This window comes from Harpia harpyja, chromosome 7, assembly GCF_026419915.1.
Source record: "Harpia harpyja isolate bHarHar1 chromosome 7, bHarHar1 primary haplotype, whole genome shotgun sequence".
Lineage (NCBI taxonomy): Eukaryota > Metazoa > Chordata > Aves > Accipitriformes > Accipitridae > Harpia > Harpia harpyja.
In genome coordinates, this window is record NC_068946.1 from 25,118,539 (window position 1) to 25,137,118 (window position 18,580).

The window sequence follows — 18,580 nt, forward strand, 5'->3', positions numbered from 1 at the left end:
TTTGCTCTGTGCTACCCTCACTTGCCGATCTAAGAATCTGGTACAAACCCTTGTACCTTCTTTGGGACCCCTGACAGTCTCCTGTCAGGGAGCTAAGCTGATGGTATGCCATCTGCATGGAAATCTGCTGGTGCAGTAGGAGCCCAGTTCCTTGGGAGTAAATAATTGGGCTAGATGCAAGCTAGTGTTAAAACATTTTTCTGAAGTCTTTTGTTCCCAAAAAGCACAGTCAGCTCCTCTTTCCCAGGCCCCACAGGATGGTGTCTGGGAAGACCAACCATCTACAGTGCTGCTCCTTGGAAAGGTCCCCCTGGGGCATGCAGGACAAAAGAAAGTGTTTGCATCCTGTATTAACAGGGCAGCACTCAGTTCAGAGAGGTCCGTACAATTATATTTACACTATCCATTTAAAGTGTCATTTGCACGAACTGGCAAGATTAGTCACAATGCTACAATCATTGCCATCACAGTAAAGGAGTCCAAGATTTCTCTGAAAGGACAACGTCCTCCTCTCCTGTTCACAAAATAGCACAAACAGCTACGTTACAGGCTTCTAACCTAACATGCAGAATCAACTCTCTTTTCTAAGCTTTTACTCAACAACATCTTAGCCCTGGCTGGTACATAACAGTAATTTCATAGCACATTCTCATGTGAAATGATGCAGTATGCTCAGCTGTCTTTTTGGGGAAGAAGAGGCACAAAGACATAAGTATCCAGAACGAATTTTTCAAGTAATGGTCATACCTGCAACTCTCAAACCTGTAGCATTATGTTGACTTTCCATTCCGAGACATTAACAAGTATCATCAAAACAGGTGTGCAACAGCCTTAATGAGAATACACTTCAGCTCGCCAGATATTGTCATCTTGGATTAAAGCTGTGTTTGGAAAGGAAAAAGCCCTAGGGCTACACTGGGCCTCTGACAGGGAAGTGGAAAGAAACCCTCTACGGATGGCTGGTGCATTTGTTCCTTACTGACCTGTGCCCAATCCTAAGAAGATTCTGTGCACCCAGTTGAACTCTTCTACAAAACACACACACACACACACACACCCCCATTACATACTTTAAAAAGCAGGAGAGGAATATGAAGCCCTGAACTTCAGCGCTTAAGCAATTTCTGGCCAACAGCAAGGAAGAACAGAACTGCCCAAAATATTTTACAGTTGCCCATACTGGTATTTCTCGATCTTCTGGCCACAGCACAATAGGGCTCTGTAGGATACGGGCCCGCTATAACAGGCCTTTGCCTTTTTTTTTTTTCCCCCTCCTCTTTTTTTTTTTGTCCCCTGCAAAACCAAAGTTCCTGCAGTTCCATCTGAAACTGGATCAACACCATTTGCTGCTAGCAGTTGTACATGCACGAGCCACTTCCTCATACAGATTTTGTGTCAAGAAGGCACTTAGCATTCTTATACCCACTTGGGCTCAGCAAAACTCCCAGGCACGCTCAGATTTAAGCACGTGACTTCAATAGAACTTAAGCATCATCATAAACGATCTGCCCTTTGTTAAGATCTCACATAGCACTTTCACGTGGTATAATATTGCAAGTCTTGGTTTGGGCACGGATTTAGGACTTGAGAGGCTCACTACCAATTCTCTCTCATGCCACAGTGTTCCTGCATGGTCCTGGGTGAGCAACCCAGTCTCGTGGTGCCTGGCTTCCTGCTTGTACAAGGAAATTCTCCCACCTTGCAAGGTGTAACACTCCGACACGGCTGGGTAAGGATCTCAGGTAAAGGCCACCGGCTGCTGCTCTGAGCATTACTCTGCCATCACAGACACAGTGTTAGTCTTCCCATGCAGCATCAGGAAAACAGTATCTGGGAGCTGCACCAGAGGAGAAGAAAGCAACCTCGTTGAAATAAATCCATTTGCACTGTACTTAAATGCTACAGGGAACCGGGACATGGGTGGGAAGCGGGTGAACAGACTAAGTGCAGAAGCAAGGTCAGGAGCTCTCCCTGCACCACTGTTCCTCCCGCAGCAATACAAACGTGTCTGCAAATTATCTGCTGGATCCCCACAAGCGCTCCTACGTCTCAGACAGACAGATCTCTGCATTAGTCTGACGTTTCCACAGCCTAACAGGATGTGGTCACTTTAAGGCAGCCAAAAGTCTGCACCACCACCCCCCTCCCTGCTCCTGCTCTGCCTGCACAGCTGAGCAGCAGAGGCAGGGGAAGGGCTCAGCTCTGTTTTGCTCTCCAAAGTCAGGTCTGCTGCTGTATTTAAGCAGGATGATCACTCACAGATGGAGGGTGCAATTGTTCCTAGACACGTGTTTGGCTCCTGCCTCGTGAAGAAAGCTAAAGTAAATACAGTCAGCATATTCCTTAGCAGTGTTTATTTGCCACTGTTGAGCATAGAAGAAAGACAAGACTGATGGCAGAATATACATTTGTTATCTCTAATCATTTCTGATGACTTCAGATACCTAGCATGCCTCTCGTCTCTACCTGTTGCCTATCCCCTAACTGCAGCACATAAGCATCCTGCTGTGCTTTCTTCCCCCTTACAGACTCGGTGGGAGTCAGATTAGAGTGATGTATAAGCATCATTATGAGACTGCAGTGGTGGAAACAAGAAAAACATACAGAGCTGTGTGAATTTGAAATAGAAGGGCAAACACAGGCCACAGCAGGAGACTGGGCAAGCGAAACACCAGAGACAGTAACTAATTATTGCTGTCACCATTTCCCCCCTTCTGTACTGCTACAGGACACACAGGGTGATTGGGGGGTGGGAGGGGGGCAGTCACCTCAGAAGATGCTTCAAGCTGCCTATCACTGCCCTCTTGAAGTCTTCTCCCTTCTGTTTCGGTATAATTTATTTTCACAAGGTGGAATTTATTTTATTTTTTTTCCCAAGGGAGATTCTTTTTATCTCATTAAGTTATTTTTCCTCCTAGATCTACTTGTTTAATATTTACCGGGGGGGGAGCAAATGAAACTAAATTAATCAATCCACTGAAAAGGGCAGACAGGGGAGGAGACCTTAGCAGCACATCCTCTTATCCAGACACAGGCCTCCTCTCATTTCAAATACTATTTGATTATACTTCTGCAGCCATGTAGTTAATGCACAGAGAGGCTTAGACGTATAATACAATTGGAAACTGTGAATTTGAAGCTGAAATCATAACTATTGCAGCCTTCTGCTGTGTCAACCAACAAGGCATAAACACTCCCCCATATGTTAAGGTGTTCTTACAGTTGGTCTTAGCTAGCACCTCTCTTGCAGATGTCCATGTAACTAGTACCAGGTATTGAAAATGGGAGGAATTAAGGCAGATGACAACTAGACAGGCCAAGCTGGGTCAACTCCTTTCTGGTTACACCAGTCTAGAAATGCATCTCTGCAAAAGAGGAAGATTTCACTGACAGTGGTAAGCATTCAGCTCACTTCATTTCTTAAAGCAATGTGTTAATGGCCTGCGCAAATACATCTCTATCTTTACCAACCCTGACAAGAGACGGACTGCAACAAAATTTTCAGCAATTTGTCACATAGCCCAGTGCTCAATCTAGAAACCAGATAAGTCAGTAAAAAGACATGCTGATTTCCACGGGCTCTGGACAAGGTTTCACGTGATGCAGTGAGGACAGGACAAGAGGGAAGAAAATGCCTATGCATTTTGCTGCCTTGTAACGCATAAAGAGGGCCAGAGAAATCTGGGTTATTGCTGTTTATTTGGGGTTTTTACTTTTATCTCCTGTCCTTCTTTCCTGGAAAATACCAAGTTCTCTGATTCTGCTTTAAGTTTTCCAACAGACAAACAAACCCCCCAACAAATTGGACACTTTACCACACTACGGAGCTGCTAGCCTGGCTGTGGAGTCTGGACTCTGTACCAAAACAGACACTCTATACCAACTGATGCTAAGGTACTGGAGTTTAAAAAGAAAAAAAAGAAATGAGGGGGGAAAAAAAAAAAGAATGAGCAAAACCAAGCTAGCAAGAAGAAAGTTAAATATTTAAATTTTCTGTTCTCAGCCCTATTCCATTTATGGGTATATATAGTATCTTAAATCTCCCGTGTCATTAATCTTCTAAAGGAAACATGGAGACAAAATAGAAGATGTAAGAAAAGTATGTTTAGGGCTTCCTTGTGCATAGCCTAAGTATATATGAGTTTAAAGTTGTCCAGTCCTACCCACCCCCCAACTCAGGACAACAGTCTTCGGACATTAAAAGCAGTATCTTCCAGTACTCATAGTCTGAAGTGATTCACCATCTTTGAAGTATTCTTTTTTAATCTAACTCCTCATTTTCCACTGACTTACATTTTGAAGTATGCCTGACCTTTAAAGAATTCAGCAAATGGTCTCCAGGGGGTAGGATTCCTGTTATATTGAAACATCCTGTATACCCCTCTTAGTGTAATATCAGGTAATTGTACAAGTTGTATTTATCTAATAAGTCATAGTCATTAAAAAGATATCATTGATAGTTCAAATGGACACTACACCAACCTCTCTTTATACACTCACTTCACCTAAATAACCTACAGCAATTAGTTATTTGTAATCCCTAGCTTTGAAGCTCTTTTTTACTTTCATCCTCAAGATTAAATCCATTGAACTGTCACGCTAATATAAAATACCAAATTTTAATCTCAGTTGCATCAGGACATAATCTTTATTCTAACATAAGAAGATTTCATGTCCTTGGTCTTTTTGCTTCTCAGTACCTGCATAATCTTCACTTCTGTCTGGTACTATGTACAGCCGATGGGACACCAATGGATGCATGCCAGCTATGTTGAAATCTATCAGCTGAAACAGAGTAATTTTGGAAAGAAACTACCAGGTCTGTTGTCCAACGTCACAGTCTTGGAAGTGAGGAGCATGACACAAGCTAAATTAGGTAGGAATCCTCATCAATCCATTCTCAGTACGCAGAGAGGAAGAAAGGGCCTATGCCTGAGCCTCTGCCAGGAACTAACAAGTCCAACACCAGCTCTAGGACCCAGGTAAGATTTGGGACTGTTCTGCTAGTAAATTCCTTCTCCAAACTCAACTATATTTTTCCACAGTGCCCAAAAGCCTTGAGATTTCATTTTTCAAGTCACACAAAGAAAGAAATCCCATCCCTGAAGTTACATTTAATTAGAACCAGGGTGGAAGCACACAGCAACTAACATGCAGTTGCCACCAAGGAGGGAGCAGCACTGTAGCAGTTTTCTCTCTGATGTTAGGGGTTAGCTCATAATCGAAAGGGAGGTGTTTTTCCCTTTCATCAGAGGAGTTATGGGGCCAAGAGCTCTGTGGGGAGAACGATGTGACATTGGGTGTCAGTAACATTTTTGGAGGAATGCTGTAAGTCTGGATTAAGCTCACATCTGCTGGATGGAATCTAATGGAAACAAATCAGCCTAACAGATTGTAGTCCATGTTGCTTTATGGTTAAATACAAAACATGCTATGCAGTACTATATATTCCCTTACAAAAAGGGAACACTAGACTAGAACTTTGCAGAATGAAGGTATGTGAAATAAACCAATTAAAATATCTGAATACACTAAAATATAGATGAGAATTTACGATTTGTTTTCAGGAGAACAAAGGGTACATATATTATTGTACCGGCTTACCTCAAGCTAGTTGGATCATCACAGGCCATGCTAAAACTGATAGATGTCCAAATTCTTCCTAGAAGATAAATCAGAAACAGCCATTATATACCCTTTTGCTACAGCAATACTTGGAAACAGCAGAGAGCCAATATTCACGGTCACAGGTCACAGCCTAGAAGCTTGTTTGCAAACTGAAGGGGGTGATGGGGCTCAGTTCGACGTGTTTACAAAAGGCAAGATGCCAGAGGAATTGCCAGAACAGCTCTGAAAATAAGCAGAAACACCAAGCTCTTTGGGGCACCAAATCAATGGGAGAGGCAGACTTGGAAGTCCGAGTTTGTTCTGCATTCAGAAACAAAACTATCCACACTCTCCTGCAAATTTAAAACAAGATCATGTATCATAGCTGATTCACAGGAGTTTCTTCTTCTTCTATCAGAAAATAATTCCACCAACCCCAAATTTCATCCTGCCACTCATGCAATAAAAAAAACCCAGTGTTTTGCTTCTAATGTTTTTAGTGCCTGGTCCAACTGCAGTTTGTATCCCAATACTTGACCAACTGTACTAGGTGCTACACAGGCTGAAGAGGACAAAGCTCCTCCTCTGAAGAGCACAAACCTTTGGAACATGAGGAATGAAGGCAATCCAGCAGCACAGTTATCTTTGTTTAGCTTTACTAAATTTTACCTTACATACTTCGTAACTGCTATAGAGACTTGCATATACTGACAGCATTCATTCTGAAGTGGGTGGTGGTGGTTCTTCAGATTATACATTTTTAGATGTTTTATTCCTCATTCTCGCTACTTTCTTGCTAAAAACTGGGATTTGACTTTTTACAATGGTTTATAATGTAAGCCTGAGGGAGGAAAAATCCATTTTTCTTTCTGTGCTTCAGTTAAAGAAGGAAATAAGTAACATGAGCCATGAAAGGACTTTGATCCAGAACTAGGGAATGTAAATGCTTTACAGATGCCAAATAAGGATGTTTCCAAAGAAAAAGAAAACAAAGCATTCTCTATCCCAGCCCCTTTTCATTTCCAAACAAGGTAATGGAAGAAGAATTTTGTAAGATTTTGATGGAAGTTCCATTTCTCCAAGAGATTGTTCTGTTTTTAATAATTACATACATTCATCAGAATTAACAACTGATTGTTTTGATAGGGGCTTATTGTGCTCCTGGGAGGGAAAAAAAAAATAATTTCTTTAGATCAGGAGTGTCTCTTAAAGCCCTATAGCCACTGGAGAGAAACAGGGTCGAGAGGCAGGAATCCATCCTTAACTGCAATGCTGTTGGTGAAATTATAATGTCCTGCCTGATGGAGGTACTGCCTGCACAATGCATCCTAGGAAAGTCCACATCATGTACTGACACTGGTGAAGCCTGTGCAGAAAGTGCCACAAACAGGAAGATCTTGTGGTTGGCGTTATTTGTACTGGATTGTTGCATAGCATAGGACCTTGCTCTGACTTACAAACATCAACATCAGTTCATCCTGCATGTTCTTTACCAAAATCCAGCCTCTGTGGGTAAGCACTGCTGAGAGTCTTCAATAAACAAACAAAAAAGATCGAATGGACTAAAATAAGAGGCGTTTCTGACTAAACACTACTTTCCCTCTAAGAAATGAGGAGCCCGCCCTCTATTTATGTGAGTTGGAACAAGGTATCTGACAGGAAAGTCATGATTCCAACACTGAGTAACTGTTGCAGTCTATTAAAATCCTTTTAAATGGATTTGTCTTTCACTGTAGAAGCCTTTCAGAGCTCATACAACATGAATCTCTGCTACATGTTTATAAAAAAATAACATGAAGTACTCTTTACATATGCAGAATACAATAGTTAAAGTTCTTCTGGCATTGTATATTCTTAAACATGCGTTTTGCACAGTATTTTGACTCAGCAATGGATGGAATAAATAATGCTCAGCACACGTGGCTGGTCCCCAGATAAAAATCTACAGATTCCGCCCATACAGATGGGCCCTGCACTTGCATGATGTCTCAAGGACATTTGTAAGATTCTGCATGAGTGCAGACGTCTTCCCTGATCCTCTTGCAAGATCAGAAGACTGGGTCAATGGCTGTGCTCCAGATAATGTCACTATCAACATCTCCAGACATAATCAGATACAGCTACAAGAATAAAGCGGGTCAGAAATGAGCTTCTAAGCTTATGGTACAGCTGCCTTACTCCCCTCTAATTCCCTAAATCCCAGAGCATAGTGAGAATGAAAAAAACACCTTGCTGGTAGAAAAACAGTGCCATGAAGCAGCCAGTGTTCAGATATGGGAAATGACTGTTGGAGTTCAGAAATGTCAAACCTACATCTTTGGGGAATGGCAAGGTGAGAGCTCGTTCCGTTATCTCTCAAAACAAAACTGTGTGAACATATCAGGATGTACCTTTTCTGATTGTTTACTTCACATTAAAAACAAGTTTATGCTTGTATACTAGTACTAATGATTTAATAATGCATTAACATCTTAACTCTGCCATCCAGCCACAGCAGAATTAACTAGGACTTAAAATAAATAACACGTTACAAATCACACCCCCATCACGCACCACTTCCTGGCAGGTTTTGCAGTTCCTTTAGCGCAGGAAACAATATGTTTCAGTACAGGATATCAGCAATTCTGTGACTGTGTTGACTATGCAGGAAACTAATTTTCCGAACAGTATGTTATGGATTCAAACCCACTTACATGGAAGCAGGGAGGAGGACACAGTCAGAGAGGCAGGAAAAGCTAAGCCTATATTACCAGAACACTCCCCACTAAACAGCAACATCTTGAACCAGTATGCCAAGTAGGGCAGGCTGGTTTTAATCATGATGGTCTGCAGTTCAGCGTGAGACTCTTTACTAAGTCCTCCATGTCACACTGCTGATTTGCTAGCGGCTTAAGATAGTTGACAGCAGGCTGTACTCTTCCTTTCCAGCATTAGGCCAGATGGCCCGAGTTCACTCCAGCAAGTCAGTTTAGCTGATATGAAAAAAGAAACACTAAGAAGCATTCTTATCACAGCAATGAGACACAGCCAAGCCCTGGAAAGGAAAGGGAACCTGCCTCCTGAAGGATGGAAAGCATTGTTCTGCCATAGTAAATAGCACCAGCTGGGCTCTCAGATGTCTTTCTGTGGGCAGACTGCTGGGGAGAATCCACACTCTAAACATGCCTTGCAATAATTTACCCCAGATGCAAGTAAATGTTTAAATTTTCAACAGCTACTAAATTGCAGTATGTCTTAGACTGCTTGAATATGAGGGAGAATAAAACAGGTCGATCCACTTCAGCATCACTGGAAGAAGGAAGAGGATTGCAAGCATCACTGGCAGAGCACTCCCTCGCTGCACGCAGCCCAGGTGCTCGAGCCCAGGGAGCTGGGTGGCGTCAATGTCTCTTGCAAGATTTAGAGTGGATTCACTGGCTCAGTCGTGGCTTGCAGACCTACATCTCCCAGTCTCCTCAGACATCAGACCCTGGCACTCATTCCTGCAGGCCCTAAAACTAGCACTAAGCCCATTGTTTCCCCAGTATAAATGCCTTTCTCCCCGCATAGAAACTGGTGTTAAAAGTGTCAGCTTTCAGGGATACCCGGTAGTTAAAATGAAACAGAGAACTTCACAAGGCACACACAGATAAAGTGCAAGAGAACAGCAGATAAAATTAATAATTTGCATGCCAAATAGACTTTCCTCCTCTTCCCTTTCTGGGACCAATGCCTTAGCCAGTGCCTCTTCTAGTCTGACAGCACCTCTTGGAAGAAGGTAACAACTGTCCTCTAATTTAGTGTAAGATCCCTTTGACCCCCCTCAGACTGGTTTCCAAGAACTGATACTAAGTGTCACAATTTCTGTTTTCCAGAAAAGTTCAGCAATAGAGTCACTGAGCAAATCCTCTGGCAGAGCAGCAAGTCCCAGTACCCACCACTACGCTTTAACCACTATGCACTGCTCCTTCTTCACACCCACACTTGCCCAATTTCAAGCATGTAAATCAAACTTTTGACAAGACAACACACAAAGTGTGCTAGACAGTTCCACATTTTAACCTTAAATTAAAACAATAAAAGCAAAGCTGTTTGCTTATTAAGACCCTTACTCTACATAACACTGGACCAAGGACCCAGACCTTAACTCTTCATCCTTGGGAAATACATTCGGGGGTAAACAAGAAAGCACTTGAACTAAACATAGTGGTAGTGGGTACTTTAAGCAGAGTCCAGGACTACTATTTGATTAGGATACCTGGAGTTTTCTTTTGGCTTTAAGCCATATAAAATGGATGTGATAAAACAAGAAAATGATCCAGTTAAAGAAAAAAAACATATGAGTAAAACAATGTAAAAATTGAACAGATCAAACATGTTTGAAATAAAAAGTTAAAATTAATTGCTCATCAGTTTGGATGTTAAAAGAAGAATTGAGCGGGGTCAAGGGTTACAACTTTTGTTTATCAATGGAAAGAGCACACATTCCTGAAATAGGGGAGAATAAATAAAAAGACCGCATGCGTTTACAGAGACATGATTTGCAAGCAATAGTAACAGAAGTATTACAATCAGATGCATGTTAATTCCTTCGGGGGGAAAAAATTACAAGCCATAGCAGCAAAACTCCAGAGGCAGGTAACAAGGAGGCCCCAAGAAACCCAAAGGAAGCAAGAACAGAGGTAAAACCTTTAACAGATGTGTCAGGAAGTTGATAGCTGAACTGCACAGGAAGTCCTAAAACATCTCCCAAATGCCAGTATCTATATACCACATAAGCATCCCTCACAGCAGTGCCAGCAAAGACCCTTACTGGAGGCCTCTTCTCTGACATTGGAGAAAGCTTTATAAGACTTACTTGGAAAGTGATTAAAAATAACCCAATCAAAGAGGATGCAATCCAAGCAACTAGAGATATAAGCCAAAATGCAAATGTGGTGGTGGCTGGATTTTGTGGTTTTTTGGTGGGGTTTTTGTTTTGTTTTTAAATCACTGCATATGCACTACAGGAAAAATAAGATTTTTGAAGGGTGGACGACTGTGGTACATGGCATTGTATCAGCACAAAGGATGTAGAGCTGGCAGCTGACAAGTTGTCACGAACAGCAGGCTTGCATTTCTAACACCAAGAGAATAACCAACGTACAAAAATGTAGTAACTCCAAAAAGTTTGTACTGCAGGCCTGTCTCCAATGACTGAAACACCCAAGACCTACCTCAGCACAAAGAAGCATAGAAAGAAACTGTAACTGGCCATAAGAGAAAAAGCAAGCTGCACCCAGGAGCATATATGCTTTTTTTTACTTGCACATGGGCAAGTGAATGCATATTAATACTGGAAAGTTATTCTCCCATCTTCAGACAGTGATTCAGAGAAAGATCTTAACATATAAACCATGCAAAGGCTTGTGCAATTACTAATTGTAACTTCCTACAAATAGTGAACAAATGATATGTATATGACAGCATTTGGTAATTAAATGTCTTTGTTCCTGTAAACTCTGTAGGAACGTTCCACTAAATCTTACACACAAAACAACAAAATCAAAAAACCACAGGGTTGTGATGACTAGCAGGGAAGCATTTTGGACAAAGATGGACTTGTTCATTAAACTTGGCAAGTCAAGAAGCCCATTCACATCTTCAGTAGAATACCAGATTAGAGTCAGCAAGAAGCTTAGGAAAAGTAAGGTTGAGTTTCTTGTATGAATCTTGGTCAGCTGCTGTCCTAGGCCTATCATATTCTGTGTGAAGATGGCAGAAAATTTCATACAACATCCTGAAGCACAATGTAAGCACAGACAAGAAAAGCTGTTCTTGGAAACATGCTACCTAATTAAGATAAACCAGGCTTTGAATCAGCTACTTGAAAAAAAGTACACTTTGCCTTAACACCAAGCTGTAGAATGTGTTTAACTGTGCTAGTTCACACAGGCAAAACCACCCATATCAACAAGCACCTCTAGCCTTAATACAGATACTAAGCAGGAAGCCCAGTTTCTAGGAGAAGAATGCTGCAAGAGAAGCTTCTCAGTGACCACCTGAGAATGCTTCTGGAGTCACAACATGTGAATGCATCTCTTGCCACAGGAAAGCATGCGGCAGTAAGGCCAGTAGTGCTGCAGACCCCGGTCAGCTGGAGAAGTAGCTTTACACCTGCGGTCCAATACACTTCTCCAGCATCACCTGGGCAAACAGCAAAGCCTGTGATACAGCCTGCCACTGCAGGAGACAACAGCTGCAATACAGAATCTTGTGGAGCTCTAATGGTAATTACAATTGTACTGCTGCATGGGTAACAAAATGACCCTACAGCTTGTCACTACAAAGTCATGTTCACCGTTTTCAAGAGAACAAAACCAAGCCGATTTGCAAAGTGTGTCATCTCTAGTTTTCTAAGCTTTAAATGAAAGTGGTCCCTGAAAAAAAATGGTTATTGTGTTAAATGATAACTTGTCATTTTATTTTACAGATGCCTTATGCTAAGTTTAAGTTACCATGTGTCATGGTTTAACTCCAGCCAGCAACTAGGCACCATGCAGCCGCTCGCTCACTCCTCCCCCATCCCAGTGGGACGGGGAAGAAAATCGAAAAAACCAGAAGTAAAACTCCTGGATTGAGATAAGAACAGTTTAATAACTATAGTAAAACAAAATACAATAACAACAACAATAATAAAATATAATAATAATTGTAATGAAAAGGAATATAACAAAACAAAAAAAAGAAAGACATTAGACCCAAGAAAAGACAAGTGATGTACAATGCAATTGCTCACCACTCACTGACCAATGCCCAAGAAGTGATCCACCCCTCCCAGCCAACTCTCCCCAGTTTCTATACTGAGCATGATGTTCTAAGGTATGGAATATCCTTTTGGCTAGTTCGGGTCAGCTGTCCTGCCTGTGCTCCCTCTCAGCTTCTTGTACACCTGCTTGCTGGCAGAGCATGGAAAACTGAAAAATCCTTAACTTAAGATAAGCACTACTTAGCAACAACTAAAACATCAGTATGTTATCAACATTATTCTCACACTAAATCCAAAACATAACACTATACCAGCTACTAGAAAGAAAAAAACCCCTATCCCAGCTGAAACCAGGACACCATGGTTATATCCTTTACAATAAATATAATAAACTGGAGGGAGTGAGAAACAATTATGCCCTTGATTTTGCTTACATTTTTTTAAAATGTCAGGGTGGTGGGTTTTTTTTAAGGTACTGACATAAGATTGTTAGTACCATGTAACTGCTAGTATTATTACAGAAATATTAACAGTAATATTTGTATGCAGCTGAATGTTTAATACATATTGCAGTGAGACAAAAATCTCTGCCTGCTCTCACTGGATATTATGTACCTCCCAATCTTGTCAAAATTAACTTAGAACCTAGCGTTACAGAAATCTCTAGTTATAGCTCAGCAGGGTTTTTAAGACAAATCTATTCATCATCGTGTTTGTTCTGTGGAAACGCAAGATATATGTACAGAAACATCTGCCAACCAATGTAGAGAACAATTAATTTTGTATACATTTAACTTATTTTTATTAAGTTAGGAAATAGCCTTTTTTGAAGGTCATTTCTTTGGTCTTAAAAAATTTAAACCCAAGCCACCTGGTTTTCATTTCCTGGCATGTTCCTTCTGTCTCAGCTGCATACTGTGCTAAAAACAAAGGCTCCATTCTTTAATTGAGAATATCAGATGCCTTTAACCTTCATTCTGTTGCTAGTGCCTTGGAATGTGAAAAAGCTAATATACAATATCCTCTTTTATTACCTAAAATAATAAATGGCCCGTTCCATTCCTTTTATCAGCTGGGCTCAAGATCCACAGATCCTTGGAGACTTAGACTTCGACAGAGACAAAAATGTATGGCTTTCAAAGCAAAATCACTGTATTTGAACACAGTTCTGTTCTACTGTTTTGTGTGACAGGCAGGGATTGAAGGTCACTATTTCTGAAGTTACCTAAGAAAAGACTGGAAATAAGTCACCTCAGACCCTTGTCACCCTACAGTGGTTAACAGCCATCACATCTGGTCTCAATCAAAAGCTAGTAATGAACGACAGCTAGCCTATTCAAAGGCTTGTATGATGTATGGTTTTAACATAAAAAACTGGTACAGAGTATTAAGACCAGTGAAAGATGGCATTCTTCAGTGAGAAATGCAAGCCGTCAGAGGAAAGGGGGGGGGTGAGTTGTACAGCTCATTGAATCAGTTTATTAGCCAGCTCAGAGCAGAAGATGATTGCTAGTAAAGCAAAGAGATATTTATTTATCTATCAATGGAAAGGAACACTTGGATATTAAGGTGACCAAACTGTATCCTATTTGTGAAAGGAACAGGAGATTCAGAGTGAATAAACGAATGGGTGTAGACCCTGGAGAAGATCTTAAAAACAAGCAAATGAACAAACAATCTCTTTTCATCAAGAAAGCAAGCTTTCAGAAAACCTGAAACTCTAATTATGACCACTATCAAGAAGGGAAACAGTAATTGACTTGAGACCCATCAGATACAGCCTTGGGATAAACAGATCAAGTCCATTAATTTACTCCCTCACAATTCATAGAACATTTGGTGCTGTTTTGCCTGCAAATAAAACAACTTAGTCATAACTTCCAGAACATTTGGTCTGGGACCTGCGTTAGGAGTGACTGCACATAACTGGATAAGGAAGAGGCACTCCTCACCCAGTGGTGCACTGGATCTCTTAAGCAGGCTTCTAGGAGGTCTTAACAAGCCAATGGTTTCAAGGGGTACAATTGGGAGGGGAGCACAGAGAAGGCCGCAGTTTAAACCATGTAGGCCAGAAGCAAAGCCAGCACTAGAGGCCAGGGGCAGCAGAAATCTCTTTCAGCTACTACTGCTGAGACTCAAGGCTCTCCAGCATGCAGCACCACACTGATGTACAGATTGGTACTTGGGATCACAGGGAGAGTCACATTTACCTCTTCCCTTTTTAATCAACTGGCAAATAGTGAGATTCTGCAGTTGGTTCACAGATGGACATTAAATAACAGGCACTCACTTTACTCACACATCAACACTTCCCACATTTAGTGAAGAACCACAAATTTGAAAGCTGTTTCCCATCCCACCCCAGCCTATTAGTAACAAGGGTATTCATTACAGCAGCTTAAATAGAGGGAAAATATGTTGCTTAGCTTGGAGAAAAATGTGTAGGAGAATAATCAGTGTGATGCAATGCTGTCTGAAAATTGACTTCACAACAGCCATTGCACCAAAAGGTTTACGAAAGTAGCCTTCAGAGACCAACTTGTGAAAAATAACCCAGAAAAAACTTGTACCATGTAATCTCTGGGAGTCACATGGATGTAAAATTGATAAGGAAAACACTTTGGTTTGGTTTGTCTGTAAAGCTAGCGAACAGAGTATGCCACAGTGATAAGCATTCTTAAGGTTTCCTAGCATTCATTGTTACGACCATTCTGTTTATTACAACCATATGAAGCTCCAGCCTTTCTTAACATGGTAGAAGCTACTTCATAACGAACCATTTTTCAGAGAGCAGAATTCTTTCACTGACAAGAACAAAATGTTGGAAGTCTTGTTTTGTTAATTTTTTAAGGACTTTTACAGGGAATTTTACTTCAGGATCATCACATCCACACTTTGCTGCATAATTCTTTGAAATTCTGTCAAAAAAACTCAAAACTTTACATGCTGGGCAACAAAATTCTGTTCTTATGAAAAAAAAATGCCACTATTTAAGCAATCTCAGGGTCTCTGAAAAAAGGTAAATTAAGATTTACCCTATGTCTTTAATGACAATTACCAATGCATTTCAGGGTTATTTGCAAGCCTTTATTTACTAACTTAAACTCCTCAACTCTGTCTTGAGCAGGCACTCGGGCTTGAAGTTCTTCTGCTGTGCTTTGGAATAAGCTTTCTAGTGTTCCCTCTGGAAGTCCACACAAAACAGCATCACAGAAAATCTAGCCTTTCGGTAACCTTCTGGCATCCTGTTTCCTTGTCTTGACAGGAACACCCTGACAAGCTTCATCTGACTCCTACAATGACTCTACTATAGGCTCAAGAAACTGAATGTAAAAAGCCACTGAACAGGCTCCATCTCCACTTTACCTGGCAGAGGAGCAGCCCATGTAGCTCAGGCTGGGCAAGGAAGACCAGTAGCAACCTTGCCAGTATAGATAGACATGCACACTCTACTCTCGTATTTTCCAAAGCAACTCAGAGTTTGGCAGCAGTATTCTTCAATATCCCCCTGTAGCTGGCATGCTCCAGCCTGAGCAGCAGAAGCAGAGTCAGAATTTTCCAGCAGTGGCTGATTATTCATGCATCCAGGAACTGCTGGAGTTGTAAGTGCAACAAACAGAGGCAGGGAGAATCTCTCTCCAGTACTCTCATTGACACCACAGCTACTGTGCCAAGACATGCAGGGATGAAAATAAGTCTGATACAGACACAGGGGGAAGTGTACAGGTTTTGGTGCAGAGAATGGAGAGTGGAAAGACGCAGATTAAATAGATGCCATGGAAAAATGGGGTATAAGCAAAGTGGGTACAACTGAATCAGAACAGTAGGAGCGAAGGGGGTATATGTGTGTGAAATTGTACCAAAAGAGACAGAGGTATAGAGGCAAGAGAATCCAACTACAAGTGAACTATAAGTGAACCAAGGAAACACTAGGTCATTATCTTTTGCTGCTCTCAGAAAGTAGCTCAGACAAAACACACAAAAAAAATTTCTTCCAATCTTTTAAGATTAGCATACCTTAAGGATAACTGCTAGCCTAACTAATTTTCACCCTATTAGCTCAGGCTGTAAAGGGGCATGCTTTGATGGAGAAGTTTAGACTGTAAGGAAATGTAGGTATGTAAAACTGTTACATCCTTTTTGCCATTAAAAACGACAAACTAAAAAATCAGTTACAATCAAGAACATAAAATTGTTAAATCAAATATTCTAAACTAGGAAAAGCCCAAGGCATTATTGCTTATTGCAGCATGGCTTACGCTCTTAATTCACTGCTGCTTTCCAAATGCATCATTGTAATTGATTTTAAAAAATATGTACATAAATCACATACCTTTTTTTTTTTTTCCTATAGGTCCCTCCACCTCATTCCGCATACTGGATGAGCCTGTTCAGAAGAATTGGGGCTGTCAGTCAGGCTTTTGTCCATAGAATTTCTTATGCAATTCACTGATAAAGTTGGGAGCTGTATGTAAATCCCAAAGGTGGGGGGATGCTGGGAAGGAGCACTTGCTTCCCTTTACAAAGTAACCTAAATAAGGAAGTTAAGGCTCTCTGGACATTCAGATTTTATGCTTCTACCTGTATTTACCAAACACCACACAGTAATTCTGTAGCAAGGTCAACTTCTCAGTTGCCAAGCCATGGCACGTCTCCCATTTTATAAACAAGCAGCAAAACAGCAGAAGTAGACCTTTCATTCACTTAGCCTAGTCTATTTTTCTATATTAATGGAACAATTAATTATTCATTAATGGGATTTAGATAGCAGTGACCCAATCTTTCCATTCATTTAAACACTTTGCTCTTTGTTGTCCAGAATCAGAAATCTGCAGGTGAGCACCAGCCACAACCTCCAAGTAAAACTTTCCCCTTCATTAATGATTTTAATTTGTACTGGAAAAGAAACACGTTTGTCTAGAGATAGATGGATGTAATACCAGTATATCTAGATAGTTACTTTACTTCCTTCCCCAAAGTGTTTTGCCCTTGGGCAGAACAAAAATGGGAGTCAGTATTCTTAGATACTGTCCCCTTAATCTGCCTGTGCCAAATAAAACTTGGTATGGTTGCTAAACAACATTGGCAAAATTCTTTAAGAGCTGCTGTAGGCTCCTAGGAAGTCACATCAAACAGTGTGCGACCCAGAGACAGCCTTTTTAGTTAAGAGTTCCACAGATCCACAAAAGTCTCAGGAAGGAAAAAAAGGCCTACTGATGACACTGCACAAAGAACTGCGCTTCAGTATTGCTGCTTCAAGCCTGATTTCACACCAGATACTCGGGATAGCAAAAAACCCCCAAGACGAACATCACAGTTCTATGTACAATTCTGTTTCATCAAACAGATCTTCCTCCCCTTTCCCTCCTTCTCAGGAAAGAAGAAAAACGGTTTGTATCCTCCTCAAAAAGATTTATGAAAATACTTTTGAGAATTAAAGTGACGAGCTTGAAAGATATAAAAATGAGAACAAGCTGAAGTTGCTCCTCTCCATCTTACTAGAAAATTTTTACAATTTGACTTGTTTATAAAATAACTATTTTGCTAAGACGTACCTAGAAGTCATGAGCCATCACTCATTCCTACCTGTTTCAGAGCTCTCTTGGCTAGTCTGTCAAAACTCAGTGGTTTTTTTCAGCCCTCCACCCTCTCTATTGGCATTTGCTTGGTCCTATCTTGCAGAACTACTGAAGAAATGAAGATGGCAGGCCATCTGTAATACAAACAATATTATTGAGAAAGCACTAGAAACAGACTAGAATGCACATTACTCTCCAAGTGAACAGTTCAGCAATAAAGACTTCAAGAAGTTCCAGCTGTAGTCACCTAACAAACTTTAGAATAAAGCACACTGCTGAAAAAAGTCACATTTTTCATCTCCTAACAAATTAGTACCTTCATAAACAAAAGGGTCCCAAGTTGTTGCACCACCTAACAAAAACTTTGGCCTTGAAAGCTAGGGTGGAATTTTCTTATATCCTGAATAGCTAAAGAATCTCACATTTATGTAAAACAGCAGAGAGAAGTCAGCTAACAACATTGCATTGAACTTGGTAAGATGGAACTTAATCACTCGACTTGCATCAAGGAACTCTCAGAACAACATGCCTGATAGCCAGCTACTACCTTTTGTTATCTTAGAAACATACAATAATGTACAATACTACCAGAATGATTTAACCTTGTGTTTTATGTGGTTTACTGTCAGGTATCAAGACCTTTTTCTTTTTAGTACGCACACAGAAG